General features: G+C 45.4%; 1 protein-coding gene across 2 annotated transcripts in view; it reads left to right on the top strand.

The window, feature by feature from the left end:
* grik4 (glutamate receptor, ionotropic, kainate 4) overlaps window positions 1–18033 on the top strand; it is a gene marked incomplete at both ends in the record, with an annotated part of 135275 nt that overhangs the window by 6676 nt on the left and 110566 nt on the right. The gene's annotated exons all lie outside the window — the stretch shown is intronic.

Raw genomic sequence — 18033 nt, 5'->3', positions numbered from 1 at the left:
TGGTGGTTTGTTTAATGAGCGGGCATGTAACCTAGAAGCCAAAGGGCTGAGGTCAAAAGACAGGGTTGGAGGTGGAAGGTGGGATGTTATTGATTTCCTTTATGATTTGACTGAGGAACCACCCAGCGAAGAAAATGGGGAGCGCGCTACCACCATGACCTCGATGGTAGTTACAAAGCTGACAGGGCAGCGTCTTCACAGAGTCACAGACTCAAAGTCATTTCAGAGCGCGATCATTTAAGAGAGATAAGAATATAATTGATGCCCTCTTTGTTCTTGCTACAATGACAAATCCACCCTGTGACATCTGTGTCTTTGGTTTGAAATGCTGTCTGTTTGTTGTCTGGGTGGATAATCATCTCTTGCTGTATCATTTATTTGTTATTAGAACAAACACTTAAAAACAAAGGCTGAACTTGGGTTTACTGTTCTATTCATATCACCGTCAGGCTACTGACTAAACAGAATAAAACCACATTAACACAAACACAACTGCACATGTGTAAAGGCACTTATGCCTTGTAAAACATCACCATAATTGGTGCTGGAGGACAAGATGTTGCTGATAGCTGTGGAAGATGATCAAAGGTCATGGCCTACATGCCTCCTGACAAATCTGTCATCAGTGCCCATCATGCATTGCAGCTGGAGACCCTTAACCTTCACAACAGCTAAATGCATAAGCAGGGGGTCGCCACATGCTGTCATTCCACATTTGGGTGAAGGCTGACTCACTCACTCACTCACTCACTCACTCACTCACCAAATCACTCACTCACTCACCCACTCACTCACCAAATCACTCACTCACTCACCCACTCACTCACTCACCCACTCACTCACTCACTCACTCACTCACTCACCCACTCACCCACCCACCCACCCACTCACTCACTCACTCACTCACTCACTCACTCACTCACTCACTCACTCACTCACTCACCCACCCACCCACCCACTCACTCACTCACTCACTCACTCACTCACTCACTCACTCACTCACTCACTCACTCACTCACTCACTCACTCACTCACTCACCCACTCACTCACTCACATGAGCAGACTGGCTATTGACTTTTATGCATTAAATCACACAAAAGACAAAACGTACATACATGCACACTCAAGTGAACCTTGAGGCTAGTAGCATGAATACATTCAATCACATGTTTGCACATGGTGCACTTACTGTCACACACCAGCGCGTACACACACACGTAGACAGACACATAACGTTTGTGTATTCATACTTGCCTACAAAACCCAGCACAGAAAAATAAATAAATACTCATCTGGAAATCTTTTGGATCAAAAATTGTTTGCGTCGAAAAGAAATATTCAATTTTCAGGGTGGCAGAGAGGGAGAGAGAGTAAAGGGGGAAAGAGGGAGAGAGGGGGATAGAGTGGGGTGGAGGAGGAAAAGTGGCAGCAGATACATTCCAGTGTTCCACAAACAATTGCTGTGATTTACTGCTACAGACCATCGCCCACAATTTTTTCTCACACACACACACACACAAACACACACACACACACACACACACACACACACACGCACACACACACACACACACACACACACACACACACACACAAATCTAAACACAAATATAAACACACACACATATAAAAACACACCCACATAAACGCACACATAAACATACACACACACACACTGACCTCGCACTGCACAAATTAGCAGTTAGCAGCAGCAGCAGTGTACGTGCGCGGGGGCTCTGTGCTTCTATATCTCGAGCGCACGTGGCAGGGTTGAAACTAATGGTTATGAGCCAGGACGGCGGGGGACCGGTGTGTAAGTGATTTTGTGTATTGCTACAGAAATAACAGCGGCGGTTGGTGAGATTAAACCAAGGTGAGAAACAGATTCACACCGTGCACCCGGGTCGGCGTGTGGACGCAGTAAAGAAGGTCATACCTTCACAGTTATTTTTCTTTCCTAGCACCGCTAAAATGATGTGTCCTGGTTCTAAAGTATAAATCACATAGTCAAATACTGTCGTCTTAACACCTCTATATATATATATATGTATATATGTATACATATATATTTATATATATATATATATATATATATATATATATATATATATATATATATATATATATATCAAAACCATATATATATATATATATGGTTTGAGAAGGAAAGGAGGTGGCTTAGAGTGTACCATAGTATCCCATACAAGAGATAGATCAGTGTGTGTGTGTGTGTGTGGATATTAAAGTCTTGTTTTTGAAGTGAGAAATAAACAGGATTCCTCAGTCTGTGAGAAGGTGTTTTCATTATTGAAGTCCTTGCAGAGCGTTAACGTAGCAGCCTGTCGGGTGGCCACATGGCTCAGTTGAGCACGGACCAAGAGCTGCTCCACTCCCCTCTGCTCACCTGAATGAGCTGCTGGCATGCAGACACACACAGACACACACGCACACACACACACACACACACACACACACACTCACGCACACACAGATACACACACTCACATGCACACAAAATCACACCGACACAACCATAAACCTCTCACACACACACACACACACACACACACACACACACACACACACACACACATACACACACACACACACACACACACACACGCGCGCGCACTCGCGCGCACACAAGGCTCCCACACGCAAAACTTGTGAAAAATACACTGTCCAAAGCACACACTTTCTTTGACACCTCGTGCTTCCAGCCTCCCTCCATTATACGGGCTCTTTGATCAGGACTCGCTGTGAAGGGGTTGGCCCGCCCTCTGTGTTTCGGTGCCCAGCTGTGCCAAGCCCTTTGCCATCCCAACCCCTGGGCCATACTTCTGGCTCCACAGATGCCTGGTTCAGGTGTGTGTTTGTGACCGTCTGTGTGTGTATTTTTTGTATGTGTCGGCACTCATCCATGTATGTGTGAGTGTGTGTATTTGTGTATGCACAAGGGCGTACCCTTCACCGCGCGGTTGTTTTTTGTCTTTTTATCGCTCTACATCCGTGTCCCCACCTGCTGCTCTATCTGAATAACATTACCGTCAGTGCACGCTCAGTTTGCTTCGCCTCTCAGCGGTAGACCTGGCTGTGCTGTCGCTACTCTTCCTGCTAACTTGCTCGCCTTCTGTTGGCCAGAGAGTGGTTTAGCCCTGGCTCCTGCCCCTGCTCTCTGGCTAGCCCTCCTCAGTGGGCAGCTCCACTTCAAAAGAAGTAGATTAAATTTTGGCTAGCCGAGACTGAACGAGTCCTTAGCAGGTTAACTGTTTTATACTCGATGCATTTTTCCGCTGAACATTCTATTAGTGAAGATTAGTCAGGAACCCATGGAGACAGATCAAAACAAATCATGCCCGCCCTGCTTTTCTGCCTAATCACACACAGAGCTTACATTCCGCTTTTCGGCGGAAATTTTGACCTTTACAAAATAGAAAAGAAAATTTAGTTAGGGGAGGTATGCGATTGTTTATTTGATCTCACCAAAAGTTTTGCGTATTTACGGAGAGGACGCTGACCGCTTCACCCTGTGCATTCTGTCTCCACTCCTGGCAAGGCCCATTCACTGCACGGTCGGAACGGTGCGTTGAATTGGCTTTGCCGGAGTGTGTGTTTTTCTCTTGCTAGTTTCTCTCTTGCACCAAATCACAGTGCATGTGCATGATTTAGAGGAGAAGGATAGACAGCCTTTTAAAGCCTCCCGTCATCCCCATGAAAGCTCCTGGGAGAGAGGGGAACACTTTGGGAGGGGGAGTTATTTATAGAAGATATCTCCAAATAAAGGTTGAGAAGGGAGAGAAGAGAGATCTAAAATGGGGCTTATAGGTGTAGGTGAGATGAGATTAACAGATTAGATGCTGTGGATAAATGTTTTTCTATTTATAATTATTTAGAATATTTAGAATATTTCTGGCAAGCCCCGCAGGTGAATTGCACAATTAAACAGATGCATAAAATATGACCGTTTCCATCACACATGGACAGACAGACGCACACACATACACATAGACACAAACACGCGCATACACACCTAGCGTCAGGACGATGCTGCTGTGGTTGTCCACTAACTGTGTACAGAGAGGTCGGTTCTTTTCACTGTGCACTCAACTGTGTTTATTAACTCACGCTGCGCTGAATCAATCCACAGTTCAGCAGGTGCGTTGTGTTGGTGTGTGTGTGTGTGTGTGTGTGTGTCTGTGTCCGCTCATATGCATGTTCGATGCTAGCCGTCCCACACGCACACAGACACTCACTGGTGTGTGCACACGCACACAGCAGCTCCCCGCGCCGTCTCCTCCTCATCAGGCTGCTGAGGGTCAGTGGTTCTGCTTCCCTACTGTATGCTCCTGTGTCATCCCTCACCTCGGATTACACAGCAGATTCACGCCTCTCAGGATTAACCCAGTCCCTCTCACCTGTGTCCTGTACCCCCCTCGCCCATCCCCACCTCCCCTCTCTCTCTTCTAAATCCCTCTCACAATGGCTGACACCGTACCACCCCTATGATTCAACACGCACAGGGAAACACACTCAGAGTTGCAGTTTGCATTCACAGATGTTGCCCACACAGTGGAGGTGTGCTGAGCTGCAGGTTGAAGAGTGCGGTAGGGGTGAGGGGCAGGGGGGATTCCAGCCTGGTTCCTGGCGGTCTGCCATCCCTATTGTGTTTACCTTGCTATTCTACGAGTACACCGGCACTTTAGCTGAGGAAGCCTTGACATGACACAATCCAACGCCTCGTCATTGTGCAGGGTGACCTGTTTTCTTTCTCTCTCTCTCTCTCTCTCTCTCTCTCTCTCTCTCTCTCTCTCTCTCTCTCTCTCTCTCTCTCTCTCTCTCTCTCTCTCTCTCTCTCTCTCTCTCTCTCTGTCTCTGTGTCTCTCTGGCTCATTGAGGTTTGTACATCTAATTTGGGTTTGTACGGGTGGGTGTGCGTGAAGGGTTAAGACAAGGTACAAGCAGCACTGGGGAAACCTATTCAAGTGAACTATGTATGGGCAAAATAATGCTCCCACGGGCCATTTGCACACCACACTGTGGGAGGAAGACACACAGGAGACACCTCCATGCTGACAACACTTGCTGCTTCGGTAGTTGCTGACTAGGTCCTCCACCGGTGTTCAATCACTGCATCCAATCAGATCGATTGCTTTGTCTGACGCACCAGGCCAGGTTTGTGTTTATAAAATGCCTTCTCTCTCGCGGCCGTCTGACTCTCGCTCACGATTCTGTCATCTCAGAATGATGGAACAGTGATGTAACGCACTACCTTCACCTTGGACTTAAAAGCTTGCAGGAATGAGTGGGTCAAGCTCTTTTGGTGTCCAACGCCGCCTGACCGTGTTCTCTGAGCTAACGAAGACCTGACTGTGTTTACACCCCGACAGCGCTTATCCATGATGTACTCTTCTTTATACAGAACGGTTTGCTTGCTTGCTGAAACAGTTTCATCATGAACGTTGTCAGCATTTCCCTGAGACCCTCACAGAATATAATAACAAATGATCTTGCATGTTCGACCTCATGAGGCTCCTGGATACCACACCCCTCCATTTTCCTTCCCACTTTTCACATTTAGTCACAGCGGTTCATGGGGGAGGTGCAGGAAATCAGAGCACAGCCCCACAGAGCTGCCGTAGTCCTGAGTCTTCTGCGTGATGGGGGCGTGGGGGGGTGTCTGGGGGCGGGGGGTCACACGGTGTTCTCTGGAAGGCGCCGGTCAGGGGAGGATGAGGGGAGGGGGAAAACGCATAATGTGTTCATGTTGATTTTTATAGCCCACTTAAAACCACCAGTTAGTTGACAAAGCTTTGGAACAAGCAACAATAAAACAGGACACACAATTAGAGAAAGGGATTAAAGAAAAGATACGTGATCAGGGCTAGAATAAAAAGTAGACCAGGAAGAACCTCTACTAGATGAGCCAATGGGCTACAGAGTGAACATCCACAAGGGGACAGCTCAAGTACATGCACAATACCCACATTGACAACCCAGTACAGAGAGGCGCTCAAGGACATATAGACACAGACAGGTGTAAGTGTTGCATCCATGGGCGTTTTGATTGTGTCTGGGCTCCAGCGGGGCTCCCAGGGGCCCCGTTACCACTTCAAGTACCCAGTCTTTGGTGATTGGCACTTTGGAGACACTTTAGATCTCTCTCTCTCTCTCTCTCTCTCTCTCTCTCTCTCTCTCTCTCTCTCTCTCTCTCTCTCTCTCTCTCTCTCTCGTCTAAACCCTGGAGGGTTTCTTTAACCTTTTGCGTTTCTGTTTACTGTGGAGATAAACAGACGCTTTCCTGTTGATTCCTCCCCACCACCACGGCTGCATGAATGTAAGAAATCTTTTCAATCTACTCAAACGGTTCCTTTAACGGGTTACCTTCTTTCTTCTTCTTCTTTTTATGAGCTTTTTCCTTTTAAACAGAGAACTACTAAAAGTTTATTTTCAATTTATGTGTTCTTGTTCTGGTACTTCGAAGTGTCATATTATGACAGATATTTTTTGCTGTGTGGCTTATAGTGTTTATTGAGTCTTCTGTTTTTGCTGTGTGCTAGGCATATTTTCTGACAGATAGTGGAAAGAGGTAGAGAGAGTCAGAATGATATGACCTTGAGCTACAGTCATAGTACAGTCATTGGTAACCTTGCAGTTGTCTATTATGGTGATATATCGAGGCTATGACATCAGCTGCATCTGTTGCTGACTGCCGTGTAGAAATGGAGATACAGAGTCAATATTGCATGAGTAATGGCAGTTTCTCAGTTCATTTGTGTGTGTGTGTGTGTGTGTGTGTGTGTGTGTGTGTGTGTGTGTGTGCGTTTGAGAGGGATGGAGAAAGCACAGGGAGGACAGGGAGATACGAAAAAAAGGGTTTGTGTATGTGGGGCATGTAGACACCCTTTATCTCTTTTGTGCGATACACACACACAGAGTAAGAGAGCCAGTGTGAGCGTGTGGCATGTGTGTGTGTGTGTGTGTGTGTGTGTGTGTGTGTGTGTTTGTGTGTGTGTGTGTGTGTGTGTGTACGTGTGTGTTCACAAGAGAGAGCCAACAAGGTGACTAATGGTCTTTGCAGGCTGTGGATAAGGCTGGCATTAGGCTGGCATGGCCCTAAAGGAGACACAATGGGCCCAGTCCTCCTGGGGGTCCTGATGCACTGGAGTGGATGAACGTGGTCCTGGGTGACTGACACCCTATTTACCCAAGCCCCTACATCAAAGACGAGCGATACATGACACGGCCATATGGTAATTACGAACACCAAGGTACTCCGAAAAAACACGGCCATCTTTGAATAACTAGTGTGTGTTTGTCTGTGTGTGTCCTTGTGTGTCTGTAGCAGTAACGGTGTGTGTGTGTGTGTGTGTGTGTGTGTGTGTGTGGGTGTGTGTGTGTGTGTGTGTGTGTGTGTGTTTTTGTTTTAATGCATGGCAGTAATGGTGTTTGGGTGTGTGTATACTTGCCTAGTTGAGACTACACACACATATGCATGTGTGTGTACTTCTCACCTGAGACTGTGTATGTGTGTCTATGCATTTATCAGAGACCGGGTCTGTGTGTCCTCACCTGTTTGTGTGTGTGTGTGTAAGTGTGTATGTGTGTGCGTCATCTCTAGCTATATGTGTGTGCAGGCACAAGCTTGCGTGTGAATAAACACACCTCTTACCGTGAGTGTGTATGTATGTCTGTAATACATGCTAGAGGGGCAGACTAAGACTAATGTCCTTGTGTGGAGCAGCCGGGGGCTGAAATTAAGCAGAGAGACAAGACCAATAGGTTTCCCCCAACACAGGGAGGCTGGTCAGCCGAAGCTCTCAGGGGAGGTACTTTAGTAAAGGTCATGGAAAAAAATGACATAGATTCACTACATTCAGTACCTTCATGTAGTGAATGTAGAGTGCAGTAGAGTGTTCGGACCACCCGGGGTGAACCCTACCTCCACCCGGGAGGCCTTCTTTCATCCATTCATGTTGTGTGACGGCTTTGCGTACCGACACTACCGGAGTGCCCTCGAGCTAGGGGCTGTATCCCCGGTATCTCCGGCACTGCTTTAATTCCCTCTGACCTTCGCATGGAGGGTAGCATAGAGGGAGCCAGCGCCAAGGAGAGGCTCACCCTCAGGGAAGGGAACTTAGAACTTTGTGTGACGAGGGTCTGGAATCTAAAACAGTTTACTCTCCTCAGTAAACAGATAGGAACCAAATCTGTTCATTTGTGGAAGTCCACTTTTAGCCAAACCCTATTTGCAGAGCAGATCGCTTCTGTGCCAATTCCGTTATTGTCCCAGCTGTTTTTGCTCTGCAATTTCAGAGCAAGCTGTATGAGATGGCCTATTTCATTAATATTGGAATAGTGGGTTCTGTGCGGGGATGTTTCTGGATGGAAAATAATGGACGGAAATGAGAGATGGAGCAGGACCAAGGTAATCAAACATGGCAGACGGGCTAACATATGTCTGTACAACAAATACATGGAATATTCCACCCACACCAAGTTTAGTATTGTTTCCCCCTTCCAACCGTAATAAACACACATGAATACCATTAGCAATGGTATATAAAATGAGTTAAATGTACCCTAGGTCCAACTACAATGGGTGTTACTAGCCTTGACTTCAAGTCAATGGTTCCCTGCCGCTTTGTGCTTGTACATGGTGCTTTGTCCCTTTGTACAGGAGCACCTCTAGAGAGAAAGGGTGTCCTAGAGACTGTTTACCTTCCCACTCTGTTTACACACTTCATCCGGTTGGTTTGTGTTAACCAGCAGTCTGCTGTCGAACCGCTGACCCTTCTAACCTCCTCCTGATGACACACACAACACACACACACGAGCATAAACACACATACACACAGACACACAATCACACATGCACGGACACATAAATATTCATAAAAAGACACACACATTCACACATCAACAAATATACACACACAAACACACACACATAAATATTCACACCCATAAATATTCACACACACACACATACACACACACACAAACACACAAAAACATATATGTAGGTATGTTTGTGTGTGTGTGTATGTTTGTGTGTCCGCTGGACAATTACAATAAGGTGGCTCTGACTGCAGGCCAGGCTGGTGGAGGGGGGAGATGGCTGAGTGACAGGTAATGACACCCACTGAGAGCTAAGAGGTCCCAGAGGGCCCGCTGCCTGCTTACCTGCCACACACAGCGCCTGTCTCACATTTCCGGGGTCTGTTGCCGCGGTAACATCGCACACAGCAAGAGGCTACATTCAACATCATCATCAACACCAGCCTTCTTGTCTTCTATCTATAAGTTGTGCTAATGACTATTTGTGGTTGTCTTATCTCATTATCTCCTTCTGTGATCCGGTCTTCAGAGGCCATTGGATCTCTCCCTCTATATTTCTAGACCTCTCTAACTCTCTCTATAGCTCTCTAACTCTCTCTCTCTCTCTCTCTCTCTCTCTCTCTCTCTCTCTCTCTCTCTCTCTCTCTCTCTCTCTCTCACACTCTCTCTGTCTGTCTCTATGACGGTCTCCTTACCTATAAATCTTTCTCTCCCTCTCCCCTGACCAGTGTTTCTCCAACTTGAGAACTCAATCTTACTCAATCAAAGATCACAATCGCTCTCTCTCACTCTTCATCATTCAGCCCAGTTTTCCATCAACCTTCCTTCCTACCTTCCTTCCTTCAATCCTTCCTTCTTTATTGAGTCTAATACTGCTCTACCCCCCCCCCCAAGTGGCACCTACACCAAGAAGGATACCATTTTTTTTTTTAAATAAAAGAGCCAAGGTTTGACTTACAAAACACAAGAGAGATTATGCTTAAAACTGCCAGCGCTCACCGTAGCAGCTGTTCTGATTGTTGTGTTTCACTACTGCTACTGTCTTTGACCCATAAGGCCAGTCTATCCTGTTAAATACCAGATGGCAGACCCACTGGGCTACAAGGCCTGTGTTGCTGCAGAAAACAACAACAACATAATAGTGGCCCCATATGGGAGATGGCAAACCATTTGAATCGTAATCAAGCTTAGTGCCATTGATTTGAGGTTCGGGGGAGTGGGGAAAACATGTGATCACGATCAATATTATCTGATGGGTGAGGTCCTTACAGGAGTTCCATTACAGTCATCTTCATAGGGCTGTGTATATGTCTTCCAATACTCTCCTGCTTGCTCTCTGTCATATGTGTGTATGATGGTGTTTAGAAAGGATTAATAAAGTTTATTGTATCATATGCCTGGTAGTATGGCAAGTATTTTATGTGGAACACTAAATCACAACCGGGCATGGATGCTTGTGTGGCTGTAATGGCCAAGAGGCAACAGGAACAGTCATGTATGAATATAATCTAATCTTAAGCATCTTGCAGAGCCAAACAGATAAGACTGCTTGGCCTACAGCTATCCTGCCCTTGTAGCTGGTTGAATTCATCGCAGTGTAGCACTTTCCGTTCCGTAGTGTCTTGTTCGCTGTTGCTTTCGACAAAATCATTGAAGGTAAGTAAGGTTTTAGACCAGTGGAAAAATGGCATTGGAGCACCACAGCACTCAGTTTATGATTTATGCGTATCTCGAACCCTGTGGTGAACGCGGCTACCTCTCTGAGAAATGAGTCAACCTGAGTTACCTGAGTTAAAGATATCTTGCACTTACGTCCTGACAGATATATGTTCCCCTCTCTTGCCTGGTCTGCCTGCCAGCATGCACATATGCGATACGATACTGCTATAAAGGCAAACAAGCTGCGCCTGCAATTCAAGGTCATGTTAGGGTTGTGAACATTGACCCTGGCAGTGAGGAAGTGCTGCCCAGCAGGAATAGGCTGTCTAAACAAGGGCATGGCCAGTAAACTGTGTCTCACACTCTCTGTCCCCCCCCCCCCCCCCCCCCCCCCCCCCACTATCTTTTCCTAACAACCATGACCCTCCTCTATCGTGTGTGTCTGTGTGTTTGCTTTTATTGACTTGAAGCGCAACACACATCTCAGTGTGTTTAGTGTGTGTTTGTGTGTGTATTAAAAAATAGTATTTGCATTTAAGTTTCAATCTTTGGATGGATGCCATGGTGGCAAATCTGAAATAAAAAAAGAAAATAGCGTTTGTAGTGGAAAACCGGACTTAGGAAAATATAGTGGAGGGGTCACTTTGCATGATGGGTCACGCCGCTGTCCATAGTGGGCAGGGAGTGATGGAGCGTGCGGCACTGCTCCCAATATTCATGCAGGGCTCCTGACTTGTGGCTCAACTTGGACAAACCTTTGGCTGCAATCAATACGAGTTCATTGATATCGATTATAATCAACACAACACAGCTCTCGGATAGCTTCAGGCGCCAGCTTTGGATAGCCTCAGGCACCAATCCCGGATCAACCTTTGTGTCGGAGCCTTCAAGAAAAAGTACTCCCAAAGAAACAGTCAAACGCAATGTTTTGTTTATTTTCCTTCTGCTCACAAATTTTATCTTTGTGTCCAGCAAATGGCAAGTAAACACTTACCTTTGGTGCTCTGTTTAAGTTGACATAGTTGTCCAAAAACACGTCGAGACATGCCAGAGAGCCTTCGCCTTCTTATGTGCTGGAAACACAACTTTTGCTCCCTGCACATTTTCCTGGCAGCTCTCCCCTTCCTCCTAGAACACCTTTGTTGGGTAACTCCTTGGATGATTTGAAGAACTAAACTCCTAAGTGAGGGATCGTCTCCTTCCTCTGCCCGCTGCTTGACAGAGACTTTTGAGGAAAGTGTAGGAGGCTGCATAACAGTGGTACACTCATGGCTATGGTTCTTTTTTATGGTTTTTACTTACCAAAGGGGGACATTAAAGTGGCTAGAGTGTTTTTCTCACAAGCAGAAGGTGTTGTTCTGTTTTCAGGTGACTGGGGTTTTAGGTAAAATGATGATACTGCAAAACAGGAACTGAAAACCATGCATGAAAAACAAACATTTACAAAAACACTTATAGATCATCCTAAGGGACCTGCCCATTTAAATAAAGGTATCCTCTACAATTACATCTTACTTATTAGATTCAGAGCCTGGGTTTGTTGCTTGGATTGTAAACATAGATACATGGCCTATTTCTCTCTTGATTAAACAGGATTACTGTTGCATATTTTTCCTCCCTCCCTCTCTCTCCCTCTCTCTCTCTCTCTATGTCTGACTGTCTGTCTGTCTCTTGCTCCCTTTTTTCTATCTCTATGTCTTTACTGTATCTATATCTCTGTCCGTCTGTCTTTCTCTCTCTCGCGCTGGCTCGTTCGCTCACTCTCTCTCTCACTCGCTCTCTTGCTCTCTCGCTCTCTTTCTCTCTCTCTTTTAGTTTTTTAGTGCCATCGACATAAAGTCATGTAACGTACAGGAACATGTACGCAGACCCCCCCCCCAGAGGCAACGTGAATCACATTTGTATTCATTTCTTTTTTAAGTGCAACTGGTTCGAAAGATTTACCGAGTCATATTTCAGTTTTTTTTATATCCAATGCCCTGAGGTTGGGGGGCGGGAGGCTTCAGTAAAACAAAATGTGTAAACACATCACGTTTCCTGTCTCGCTGTATTGTTTCTGGGAGCATTGCGTTTCCTTTCATCAGGAGCCCACCACGTTGTGTATTTGTGTTTATTTGATTCACTCGTCTCCCTTCTCAGTGGCACCCCGCGTCTCTGCCAGTCACCCAGCAGCCGTTTGTCCTAAACCGCCGTACAGACAAATGGCAATGACCGACTCAAGGACGCCCGTCCCCCATCCGTTCCTCCCTTAACAAATCAATAACGTTGCATCGTAGCTCAGATTACTACAACCTTTTCTTATCTTGCCCACAGTCCTTCAACATGTCATATGTGTGTGGGGTCTTCTCCATTCATGCTTTTTGCATCTGAAGATATTATTTGCCAGTATTTGTGTTCTCCTATCTGTTATTATTTCCTTTTCATCTTGGTCACACATATGGTTCCTTCTGGCACCCCGCTCACCCATGCGTGTTCTGAAGAAACATAATGGTTTCTATTGTTGTTATTTCATCCCAATGACCCTCATCTTCACTCGTCTTCAGCCGTCAGTTGGCTGAGGAACACGGAGCCATTCTGGTCTCCTCACCTCCCCAATAGATCACACACCCACACACACACACACACACACACACACACACCCATTATGTGTGTAGTGTACTACACACATAAACACTTGCACATACAAACACTACACACCACACACACACACAATAACATACAAACACACACAGAGAACCCATTAAGGCCCTCTTTTTAATCACTGAGATGAAGATTAATGGGGTGTTGAAATGGACGACCTATTGTCTTAACGTCAAATAAATAAATAACTGTGCTTGTGGGTTGAGTATCAACTGACTGGTTAACTCTCATGTGCCTCAGCATTTAGTCACACTTTAATGAGACTTAGCACATTGGTGTCTCCACAATCCACACAATATGATGTGAGCGTGTGTGTGTGTGTGTGTGTGTGTGTGTGTGTGTGTGTGTGTGTGTGTGTGTGTGTGCGTGTGTGTGTGTGTGTGTGTGTGTGTGGGTGTGTGTGTGTGTGTGTGTGTGTGTGTGAAGTTTCTGTGTGGGTATTTGAGCAAGAGGGCTATAATTATATTATTTGACGGCAGGAAATCAGCTTCATGTCACCAGGGCTTCCGCCAGCGGGGGGTTTTCTAATTATGTAAGATAGCACCTCTGCCTTCCTCGACAGCACACACCACAAGGCCTGTGTTGAAGATGGATTAAGGTGGGGAGCTGGAAATACCATCGCCGATGCAGTCAGACAGGCCCTCTGATTGGCCCGTGGCGGCAGAGTTCTGAGAAGTTAATAAATGAAACGGCTATCAGACCTGTTGAGGATGATAAGCATGTTGTTTTTCTGACAAACAAATGCACAGGAGAGTTTGGCTGACACAAACACGTGCATGCAAACAGACACACACACACACGTACACACACATACACAAACTTACACAATAAAACATCAGTGAAATTACTGATGCAGTGCTGTGAAAGACATCGAGTGTCTCAGTTAATTAATGTCACTATAGCATTCAGAAGAGGAGCTCTAGTGTCTTTGAAAAATTGCAAAGCAATTCAACTTTCAAACTATTATGTTCCGTCAGTTAACATGGAAATTAAAATGATTAAACAATCTTCTGAAGGCCCCTTTGTGTTTGTGTGAAAGACCTTTTTTATTATTTGTGTGTGTGCGTGTGTGTGTGTGTGTGTTGTGTGTGTGTGTGTGTGTGTGTGTGTGTGTTTGTGTGCGCGCGTTTGCGTGTTTGTATGTGGTATACGGCAATATAACAGCAGACAATTTGATTAAGAAACCTTTAAAAAGATGATACAAATAAATGTTATCGCATCATTCTGAACATGTTGGGCCCTATTTTAAAGGTCTGAAACGCAAGTGAGAAGCGCCAAGCGCAAGCTGCTTTGTGGGCGGTTCTATGGCGGTGTCGCTATTTTACCGGCGCTAAAATGACTCTTGCGCCCGGCGCAAATCTAAAAAGGGTTGGTCTGAAGTAGCCTAATTACCCATAGGTGTGGTTTGGGCGTAACGTGCAATAAACCAATGAGAGGGCCAGCTACCATCCCCTTTAAGAGCCATGAGCGCATTTGAATCTGACAAGTTAATATTTTGACAGCGCGTCTGCAGTCTCCGATGAGACAGATGCACATGAATTTCAAACTTCAAATGGCTCAGTTTATGGCCAAATAATATATGCCTAATTCACACATGGAATAAGGTTTTCTTCCACAACTTCCTCTTCCACAAGAGTCCTCAAATAAATTTCGGCAAAGAAATCTTAACACACATATGATATGCGGTAACTGTGGTTTTATTAAATGATATACGCAATACATTATAAACATCGTTTCTTATCAGTATTGTATGCATTATCGTTATCGACTTGTGTTCCTAACATGCATGTGTCCCCCCGTTAATATACATTACCATGGACTGTATTATGTTACGTGTTTAGTTTGTGTGTGTTTAAACAGATGGACGCACACACGCGCGCCCGCATTCATTAACTCTTTTACACACACCCACACGCGCGTCCGCATTCATTCATTCTTTTTAACACTCACTCGCGGTAAAACAATGTTTTCTCATGATCAAATACTCATCAATCCTAAAAGTAATGGGCATGTACACGATGTCTGTGTCAAGAAAATATGTACGGTGTTTGCAGATGCATTGATTTTAAAGTACAACTTATTACCGCTGTATCAGCTGTTCTTACCCAAATAATTTACCAAGAATGTGTGGCTAGGTAGATGAGAGGAGAAAAGTGTATGCGCGAGGTGCACAAGCAACATTATGCATGCGGCCTTAAAATAGCATCTGAACAACGCGCCACTGACTTTAAACCAGGTATTTCCTGGTTTGTGGCGCGAGTGGTTTCTGAAACTGCAAAATAGCACCAGGGAACGTTTGCGCCAGATCATGCCTCCTCCTTTCGCCGAACCGCCCCTTGGGGCTCAAGATCATTCCCTAATTTACCGACGCGTAGTGCAGGAGGGAAAAGAACGCTCTGCGCCAGTTGCAAACTAGCAACGACACATGTGCCAGTGATTAAGTCAATTGCGCCGGATGCAAGATAGGGCCCGTTATGTTAACAGAATCCAGCAAACCTTCTTTCTTTGATAGAGCCACAACCTAACTTATCCTTTTACCACCAAGTAGGTCAAAGGTATGAGAATTAATGAATTAATGAATTAAAGAAACAGTTATTATTTCGGTAACTTTACGGAGGTGCTTGACAACACAGCAGAAACCTTTTGTTTAATCTTGCAATCTTGTTGTCAACAGAATCACACACTCGTGTTCTCTGCGCTGCTGTGTTTTCAGTCAGCCTCAAACAACAATGTAATCCCTTCTGAGAACATGCCAGGGTCTGCCAATGAGTCAGAAAGTCAGAAAAACAATGCTGTTTGTGTGATGCTGGTTATTTCACGTGGACGGTGCTGTGCAAAGTACTGCTATCACACCTGATATGCTGATCTCTCAACGTGTTTAAAGCCCGCTCAATGATCCATCTGTTTCTAACTGGAGCTTTTCATAAGTGGTGCAAGCATATGGGGTATAACTATCAGCCTGGACTTTAAGCAAACAAATCTCGCCCGGCATGCATCTATAACCCGTGTACCACATTGTATCCCTGGAAACTCTGGGCAGCTGATTTAAAAAGGAAATATATTTGTGTGTCCGTCCTTAATGAGAGTATTGCATGAACTTCTGCCCCTCTCGTTACCCTCGCCTCCCAGGACAGCGCTAAACTGTTGGTGTTAATGACCTCCTACACAAGGTGAGAGGCCAGTTCATTACCCTGCTGGTTTATACCTGTGCTGAAGAAAAGGAAGGCCTCATTAAAGGAATAGACGAAGCCAGTTAATTCTCTCAGCGCAAGAGGGCCCGTTTCTATGTATTGCATTGAAAGGGACCTTGGTCAAGGCTAAATGATCATAACCGACACCGTCCTGCCATGCTCGGCCCGCTTTACCCTCATGTTTTACACATAGCTCCATTTTCTCAGAGTTTTCCTGCTTGGTTTTGATTAATATAGGCATCCATCTGTTACACGCACAACTGCACACCTACACCCACGCAAGCACGCTCACACACCCACACACGCATGCACGCCTCCTTTGTTGGATAATGAAAGTGAAATTGAGCTGTAAACTTTAATGTTCTAACTCTAGTGTAAATGATAGGCTCACTCGGATAAAGGACCAATGTGACAGCTAGCATCGAGCGATCGAGAAAGAGAATTCTGCTGAGGGGCATTGCATTGCATCAAAGGATTATGAAAGCTATTGACGCCTGTCACTTTGAGTGACAAGGTTATCACATCTGAGAAACGGGATTTGTGTGCCTCAAGTACATCTTCACAGCCAATCGCGGATAACACGTGAGATGACATTTCAGCCCCTGTGTTGCCAAAACATGGGCGCTTGGGGCCCTTTGATCGAGGGAACCTCAGCTTTATTCACGATAGAATCAAACCAGTCGGCGTGGCAACCCTTTGATCGAGGGTATCTTGATTTTATTTACAGTAGAGTCAAACACGTTGGCATGGTAAGCCCTTCGACACTTCGTTCCTGGCGGCGATGTATATATGCATTTCCTCTGCTGAAAGCAACTCGATGATCTCGTGCACTCTTTCTCCCACGCCTGCTTTCCCGAGCCCAACTCCCCCACCCCCACCCCCCGACCCTGCCACGGAACCACTCAAGGCCGCTCATTGATTGGTTTACCAGGGGTCATGGGGTGCGCCATGTTCTCAGTGTGAACATGGCGCGCTGACCCTGCTAAACCTTGCTTGTTTGGCTCCTGTCACGTATTGACCACCTTCAAATGTCAACGTCTGGGGGAACCAGGGTTCGCCTGGGATTATACACTCGCCAGAGACGTGTGCGGTGTGCCTAAACCACAGGGATCAAAGCATCGTTTGCTGTGAAGCGTGTGGTTATTTATTTGTGTTTTTTTATTTACTCCCTGAGCGCCAGTATTGAACGTGGCGACGAGGGCGAAACAGGATGTGTGATTGTTGCTCTGTGTGTGGTTCTTGATTGAAAACGGAGACTAGAATTGAAAATGCATTTCTCGATAGCCGATAAATGTGTGAGGCTTATGCCCATGTTTGGAAGTGAGGAAGGATGGCACATCTTCAGAAATCTTCAAACTATGAGGCAGGGAGGCACATAATCCAAAGTGGGATTAATAACAACTATATATATTTTTGTAAATTATATTTGTTTCTTCATGGTATTAGGAAGAAGGGCAATATATTCAAAACCTCTATCTTTTAAGTCCTCTATCATGGGTGGGAAATATTATTTCTTTGCTCTATCAATTCGTCTTCATTAAATCTTAAAAATATAATTAACTGAATTTATTTTAGCTGTACATTTCATTAAACTCCATTAAAGGGCATTCAACTCTACAGTCCCAGTTAAACCACTGTTAAAACCTCACATGACCTTTCTGTGTTTGCTTTTGGCTCCTCATCATTACATATAATTACTGCACA

This window comes from Pollachius pollachius, assembly GCF_949987615.1.
Source record: "Pollachius pollachius genome assembly, chromosome: 3".
Lineage (NCBI taxonomy): Eukaryota > Metazoa > Chordata > Actinopteri > Gadiformes > Gadidae > Pollachius > Pollachius pollachius.
The sequence above is the reverse complement of the archived record's forward strand: the minus strand, read 5'-3'. Positions and strand labels throughout refer to the sequence as shown.